This window comes from Rattus rattus, chromosome 4, assembly GCF_011064425.1.
Source record: "Rattus rattus isolate New Zealand chromosome 4, Rrattus_CSIRO_v1, whole genome shotgun sequence".
NCBI lineage: Eukaryota > Metazoa > Chordata > Mammalia > Rodentia > Muridae > Rattus > Rattus rattus.
In genome coordinates this window covers 108,441,706-108,450,739 of record NC_046157.1, presented here as the reverse complement: position 1 = coordinate 108,450,739, position 9,034 = coordinate 108,441,706, and positions in this window count along the sequence as shown.

Sequence of the window (9,034 nt, the reverse complement as noted above, 5' to 3'; positions counted from 1 at the left end):
TAAAACATAAAAACACATGCAAAAAAGGTAAAATCATGAAATTTGCATGTAAATGGATGGGACTATGAACAAGCTATCTGAGGTAACCCAGACACACAGTTTAATGTCAGCATGTTTTCTTTCATCTGTGGAAGGTAATTTAAAATCTTCAGGTTGTGTGTTCTCTTTGGATTGTCCACAGAGGTTGGGGATTTAGTAATGTTTAATGGAGGGATATCAAGGGAACATACATAGATTGCAAAGGTCTATAGTGTTAATGGAGATTATGGAGCAGGCTATTGTCAGTACTCTTGGCTATCCTCCAAAACTTGATGCTAAAACAGGACACAGATGAAGAAATAAACTTGGTACCCATCTGACATCATCCTTTACAGGTTAGGTTCCATGGTGCCGAAAGGTGCTCACATGCACGATACTGGAGGAAAAAAGAAATCTTTACTCTTAACTAGGCTGTCAACAATAGAGGTACAACAATGACTGACCGGATAGTACATTAGTGGCATGAATATTGTGGGAATAACTAAATGCTTTTGGAATGGATTTAAAGCCACTCTATTAGATGGAACTGGTAATGTTAAAGAAACCAAGAACCAGTGGCTAGAGAGATCACAGGCCCTATGTATGTCATTATTCTATTAAATGGGTGTAGTATTTAAATGACTCTTAATGATTTGATGCTATAATCAAAGATCAGTGCACCAATTAAATGGTCATCAGAGAAGATTCTCCTTCCAGTGGATGGTACCTAACAAATACTATTACATAGACTAAATGACAATGGTGTGGTCAGTCCTAAATTGGACATTTATATCATACCCCTCCTTCCAAGGTGGGGGAAAGATTATTAGGGCCAGAGATGGTAGACAACATCAAGGGCTGCACCCAGAGCAGCTAGGAGTGGACAAAGTTTGTAAGCCTGTTGGGAGAAGCCATTGGCTCTATCTATCTATCTATCTATCTATCTATCTATCTATCTATCTATCTATCTATCTATCTATTAACATGCTAGTTAACTGAGCCTCTGTTTTGAAGCTTTTTCACTTAAGAAACTCTGGTAAGCATTTTTTAAAAGCATTAAAGCAACAGTCACAGAAACAGTGTTTCTTGAGGTAACAGTTACAAATGTAAAGTCATGGTGACTGTGACAGCATACACAAGGCCTATGCAAAGGCAAGTAAGACAAAAACTCCAGCATGGCTAAGCAAAAACAGGTACAAAATCCCACTAGCTGAGGAGCTATAGGAAATTTATAGCTGCTAAGAGAGGGAAAGTAAATTTCTTTTAATGATGTGACAGCTTCTAAACTACACTCCAGGGCAGGCCTCACTCCCAAGACTAAGTTGAAACACAAAGTTGACTCAAGAAAAAAAAAAGACAAAAAAAACCCTCAATGTTAGTTTGTTAGTAAAAGAAGGACATAAGAAATGATTATAGGAGGAGTTGGGGGAGGGGGGAAGAACATATTCAAATACATTGCATGGAATTCTCAAAGAATTAATAAAATATTTTTTGGAAAGAAAAACCTACAATAAGCTTTGAGATTCTGTCTTACTCCAGTCATAAATCCACGGGTCCATACCACTGCTGAATTACTGACTACCTTTAAACAAGGTTGTCACTGTTTTCAGTCGCCCAACTATTGGCAGCCTTCCAGGTACCATTAGGTGATCCCATACCTGTGGCATCTCAGTCGGTCCTTGTTAAATGTATTTGTTCTCAAAACAAAATCAAATGATATGAACAGGGGTGAGCTATGTATAGAGAGAAGGAGGGATTGACAGAGTTCAGAGAGAGAGACAAGAGGATGCGTGGTAACAGTAACTAGGGTGTTTTATATACATATATGAAATTATAAAATCAAATTTAATCAATAATAGAAACAAAAATGAATAGCGTGAGCCAAGATGTGTAGAGAAAGCGATTATCCTACACTGCCAGTGGCAAGGTAAATTGGTATATCTACTGTGGCATCCAGCCTAGAGGCTTCCACACTAAAAAAAATAAAAAAATTAAAAATTAAAAACACACCAAAAATGTTCTTTTAAATGACTAACCAAACTGTAGCCAAAATTGTCAACATAGGAAAAACAGCAAGTCTTACAACTGATTAAAAATTGTAACAACAATGAAACTTAAAAATTTTTATAATTAAATGAAAACAAAAAACACAACTGAGACTTAAAAAAATTAATAATAAAATAAAATACTGAGGTTAAAGAAACATATCACAGATATATAACTTCTAGATATATCTCAAAGGATTTTGTGTTATATTACAGATACATTTGTACATAAAAAGATTTTATATATTATGTAAAATTTATACTCTCTCATATCTATATCTATATCTATATCTATCTATCTATCTATATCTATATATCTATATATATCTATATATATATGCATGCCAGAAGAGGGCATCATATCCCATTATAAGTGGTTGCTGGGAAATGAACTCAGGACCTCTGAAGAAAAGCCAGTGCTTTCAACTTCTGACTCATTTCTGCAGTCCCATATTTGCACATTTTTATTGTTGCATTCTTCTCAATAGTCAAGTTACTGATGTTACCTAGATATTCAACAACAAACATAGTGAAGATATATTCAATATCAAATTAACAGCAATTAGTAAAAATGAATAATAAAAACTAGTTGGACATACTTCAATGAAATTTAAGTCAGCCATAAAGAAAATTAAAATCATGATTTTTAGACATTAATGGATAGAAGTGGAAGTCATTAGGATAAGTGAAATAAATTAAAGCCAAAATGACTAAATATATTTCCTTTTACATGCAAATCCAATATTTTAATTTCTGTGCATCTTTGAAATTTGTATGTGGTGTGTGTGTTTGTGTGTGTGTATTTGTGTATGTGTATATGTGTGTGTCTATATTAGTATTACTAATAAGAAGGTTAAAAAGAATAAATTTTCAGTGAGGTGAATAATAGAATACACATTAAAAGAAAACAAAGTAAAGGGGAATTGTTAGAGAAGGGTTGAAGAATAGGATTTCAGAGAAGCAGATCCGTTAGAATAAAGTATGTATGAAAACGGCATAATGAAATTATTTCATGCTAATTTAAAGATAACTAAAAAGAAAAATAATTATTTTAGCGACTGTATTTTTTTTGACAAGGAAATGTATACCCAGCAATTGATGGATAGCTTGTCTGGTGTTAAAAGGGAACATTAGCATTCAGTAATATGGATATTTTAGACTAAACCCATCTAAAGCCACAAAGCACTAGAAATATAACAATGGACTTTGGTTTTTGTTTTTGTTTTTTTGGTTTTTGTTTTGTTTTGTTTGTTTGTTTTTTTGTTTTTTGGTTTTGCTTTTTTGCATTATATCGAGAAATTCTCATTTCAGGCAATTGAAATGCAGGGATTTTATTTGACCTCCTAGAGGAAAGATAAATGTATAATAAAATAATGATTGCTTTAAAATAAATAATTTATACTGCCTTTTTTTTCTTGAAACACTATATTCCCATGTAGCCCTTGCTGCCCTGGAATTCATTATGTAGCCCAGGCTGGACTCTTGATTCTTCTGCTTCAGTCTTCTGAATATTATAAATATAAGTATGTATCCCCAAGCCCAGCTTTAATTGATATTTCTTTAGTGTGCAATGGATTATATGTTTTAAAGAATAACAAGAGCAGCACAAGAAAACCATTATTTGATCTTGAATCTATTCCCTTCACAGTATTGATAAAGTTGGAAAGTTTTACCTGTGTCCTGACGCATCAAGAAGTACAGATTGAATATATACAGTTCTTTGTATACCAGTTATGTCTCATTAGTGTCATTTTTAATTAAACGTATCAATCAATAAGAAGAAATAAAAACAGTATTGAATTACATGATACAGGAATCACATATAGCAGCCCACGGTCTGAAATTTCCACACTGTTTTTCTGGTCATATGACCCAGGGCTTTGAGCAGCTAAGAGTTATTTATAGCATCGTGGTATCCTTCATATTCCTGGCACTATGAAAAGTTAGATATGGTGGGAACCAACACACCCTCCATAGTGACGTTAGATATAGGTGTGCTGTAAATGAAGATCCTGGTTAGTTTTGATAAGTCTTTGCAGATGTAGTCTTGAGAATGAATTTACCTTTTGCATGTGTTTCCCTAAGATTGTCAGAACCCGATGTGCATCTTTGAACTTAGAGGATACAGCTGGGAATGACACTGCTATCAGTCTTCATTAACATGCTCAGAGGCTGGTCAAATTTTCAATGAGATTAGAGCAAGAGTTGTCTAGCCAGTCTTCCAGGCAAGCCTCCTCAATGCTTTGGCTTTGCAATGCAGGAAACGATGGTAGAGTAATCTGTAAATTAAAATGAAATCTCAGATTTAATGAAATTCTTAAAAAGATATTATTGATGCAGATCACTAAGATCCTACAGATATCCTCAAACAGTCATATTTGCAAAAAGACTTGGTTGAATTAAAAGATATAGTAAAATTCTAGGGAAGACACCTGTCATTCACAGATCTACAGTCCTACTTGCAAAAGTGAGAGGCATTTGTATTCATCTTAAGGTGCCACACAGGGAATGTTCAAATCATTTAGAGAATATGACTTGAATTTAAGCTACATTTTTTTAAGGATAGTGAAAAAAATGTCTCCTCCTAACCTTGAAACTACAGTTTATAGGTGATCACTTTTGGTTGATTACAGCTGTGCCAAAAAGAATACACTATCATGAGGGAGTAGCGTCGCTTTTGGGTGCCAGGATCAGCAGGAGCACTGTGGAAAACACACAATTTACTGGAAATGTTGTTCCCAGTGATTAAGGAGATTGGGCATAGCCCATAAACTCATGAATATTAATTAAAGTACTGGGCACTGATAAGGGAATGAAAGTTCAGAAGGAGATGAGGAATTTGAATAGATTTGTGTCCTTAGGCCTTTCTCAAGTAATGGAAATTGAATCTAGTTCCACCAGCATCGTACGTGAGGTCTTGGCAGGGACTGTAGGTAGCTCTCCTTCTGAAACAGATTTACTGCTTGCTAGAAATGACATTACAAGTGGCTTAAATGGCAGACTCTATTCATACCTCAACTCACACAGATTGTATTAGTCTGACCAATAGTCATTTTTGGAAGCGAGTTTTATACAAATATGCTAGTAATCATTTTTGGTAATTAGTGTTATGTGGATTTTTGCTGGGGTCATGTGGTTATAATGCGGACTCACGTGGTGCTGAATTCAGTTATGTCCTGTATTTCACTTTTCTAGCTGCTGTTCCTGAAATGCATAGGTGACTTTAGAGTGGGGTTATATCTTCATGACGATTTCACAATCTGGAACTTCAATCCTAGTAGAAGCAGCCTCCAATATTTAAGAAAGAGAAATATATCAAATGTTTCTATCTAGCCATGAATATTATGCACATTTGGTCCTTGCTTCAGTTTCTTGGAATGCAACTATTTAAAGAACAAGTCTTAGTAAAGCTCATGTATTAACTGTGTTTCAGGTTGCTATTGACCAGGACACTGATTGGCAATACTGCTAATTGTGTAGGTATTTTAGTGATAACAAATTGAAATCCAAGAGAAGTTTAATGTTTTATTATGCAGTGTTGCATGAGAGTTCTGAGAGAGAGAGAGAGAGAGAGAGAGAGAGAGAGAGAGAGAGAGAGAGAGAGAGAGAGAGACTATAGGTCTGATATGGCCTTTTTGAAATCCTGGTCTACCTTCAGTGATACAGAAGGCCACACCTCCTAATCCTTCTAATCCTACCAAGCAGTTCCACTCCCTTGGCACTACACATTCAAATATATAAGTCTATGGAAGCCATTCTTATTCAAACCACCACAAAACATAAATAAGATTTGACATTTTGTGGGTAGACACGGAAATGAGAATACAGGGGTCAGACAATGCTGACTTTCAGGGGAAGAGCAACATATTATTGAGTGGTGATCAGCTTCAAAAATTTGTTTGTCGTTCAATGTGAGTCACTAGAGTCAGCCTGGCTTTGTTTATCCAGCTAAGGCTGTCTGCACAGGACAATGACTGCCAAGTACCTGTGACTTCTCTGTCTAGAAATTCATGTGATGCTTGGGGTGCCTTATGGGACTGTGGATTTCGAATAAACAAGTATATCTAAATCTCTAACATGTCTGGAAGCCTTAGCTTCTCAATGTAAGAGGTTTCAAATAAATTTTCCATTACAAAATGCATGCTGTGGAATTACCTTTGTAGCTCAATGTGATAAAATAAAGTGGTTTATTTCATCCTCACTACACGTGGTTTGATTTAATATGAGGTTTAATTAAAGCAGCATGTTAGGAATCACCGTAAATGTAAACACATGCTTATTAATGTGAATCGATGTCATGTACAACGAGTCATGCTTTTTAATAAAATGCTTGACAGCAGAGAAATTATTTTTTTAAAAAATCAGGCTGAGACTGCAGCAGTAGGTCCTGAAGAGATGGCCAGTAGTTAAGAACACTGACTGCTTTTCTCATGAACCTGGGTTCACTACCCAGCACCCACACAGCAGCTTTCAATTATCTGTCACTCCAAGTCCCTCAACCTCTTATTGTTTGCTCAAGTACAGGCATGTGCATAGGTGACAAAAATACACTCAGGCAAAACAGTCATACACATAAAAAATTAATATGAAATAATTATACAAAATTCTATCACTTTATTGAAACTTTGTAGCCTTATCAAGGCGAATACAAAATAAGTTGAGTTCTATTGATTCTGTTGAATAAATATATAGATAATGGTTTCACTTTTATTTCTATAAAATAGTGTGTATATATACTAAATACTAGGAAAAATTTGCTAGAATATAACCTTTAATATGTTACATGTTTGGATTTTTGAGTATGGTCATTCATCGTGCAGAAAATTTGAAGGGAACATTCCTGTCAGAGTCTCTTCCTATCCTTCACAAGTTTTCTGTAACAATAGCTTTTGTCTCAATAAAACATAGAGAATTAAGTATTCTACATGATCATTTGTGTCATTTTCTATTTCTATTATTTTTATCACTTTCGTATAATGTATGTATGCATGTATATATGTATGCATTCAAAATTTTTTATGCATACACCTATAAGAAAATTTAATTTAAAATTTCTATACTTTGAGATAAAATAATAAAACATAGCAGCTAAAATAATATGTTTAATAAAGAAAGAAATGTATGTGATTCTGTGTTTTCTGTATCATAGGCCCTCTCAACAAAGTTTTCCTTTAAAAGTATATTAATATATTAAAAATAGTGGTAGACAGTGGCTGAGGGTAAATGAAACCATAGGGGTTGAAGGCATGTTTGAAGCCATTACCTCTGCTGCATTGTAACAGAAATGTAGATTTATGGAATAAATTAAGTGATGTTTATGTTAATGAAATCATATCGTTTTCAAGTTATTGATGTGAATCGAGTAGCTCACTAACTCAAAAAAAGAAATATAGAACTTTTAGACATGGAACAACTTTAAGTTATCTTCTAAGAGCATTTATTTGTCTGCTCCCTAGTGTTAGAGACAATATGTCACCTGTACCTTGTCCTTTCTGCATCTCAGAGACCAAAGTGTTTATGTTCCATCCTTAAGACATTTCCTTCAGAGAAAATATATCTTCATCAATGGTATTAGGGACATGTTTTGTAAATTCTTAAGCTATTTTGTTGATTGAAACAGGGTTTCACTCTTTAGCCAGTCTAGCCTGGATCTCAATATGTAGTGCAGGTTATTCTTGAACTTGTACTGATCCTCTCATTTCCAAGTACTTGGACCCAGAGCTACCATTCTGGCCAACATTTAGAAACACATTTATCTTGTCAATATGGAGTTCTTTAACTGAGCATTGGGCAGTAAATTAGCCTCTACGGAAGACCAGCATAAAGCATAAATGAGGCATGGATATCGTGTTACTACTTTTAAAAGCCACTGGATATTATTCTTAAAGGACTGGGAACCTTTATTACTTAAGAATAGTAAACATTAACTTACCTTTGATTTCAAAGAGTCCCACATATCCTTGCACGATTAGCTTGTTCGAACACTGTGATGACTGAAGGCCTCTGCTTTTACTGTATATCTCAGTATATCCGTTTAAGCCTTACAAATTAAGGGCTAACTCTAGCAGCTTCTTTTTCATCTCCATTGACTATATTAAGCTCTTTTTTCAACTTCTCATTAAGAACACCCCGAGGTTCCTCTTTCCTTGCAAGCACTCCTTTGTTTTAGCAGAATGATACATTGGAGAAACCTTCTCTCCTATCGCAGAGTACTAAATACCAGAGCGATTATGGAAACCTGGAGTGTTGCCATTACTTCTTGTCTTTCGGAGAGTTTCTTGTGCCATTAATTTTTTTAGTCCAGACAGAGTATGGCAGTATTCTAAAATGCAACCTCTTTCTCGATGAGCCTCATAAATCTCATAACCACTGTGGTTAGAAAGCAGAGACTTTATAATTACAGGGATGTCTGGCTCCAATGCACAGGAATTCTTAAGATTTGCTTTAGTCACAGAGAGACTTCTGGAGCAATTATAGGGCATGGGGTGAGGGAGCTGGGCTAAGCATTTGCTGTCTGGCATTCATACTGAAATCTGGATAGTAGACTCACTATGTGAACATTAAAATACCAATTAATTTCCTTCCACCAGACGTTAACTTTCAAGTGGTCTATTGATGTCTGGTGAATACAGCAATGCACTATGGTGTTTCAGAAATGACCATGTGACTTTCTAGAGAAGTCTTCTGAAACCAGTTGGCACTTCCGATTCAAACTACTGGAGCCGGAATTTGTTCTCTGGGGACTGATTTGTTTTGAAAGAAGCTAGGCTAATTTCAATGTAGGTTGAGTTGGGGTCCTTAACTAAAGGTACTTACCAGACAACAATTTGGATATTAGCATGATAACTATAGTGCGAGGCCCCTTACAAATTGTGGAAAAATCATTTTCAGCATCAAAGTAAAGATTCTACCAAAGACAATCAATGTCTGCAAAGGATTTTTCAAAAGCATTTTCAAGAAGATCTATAGAT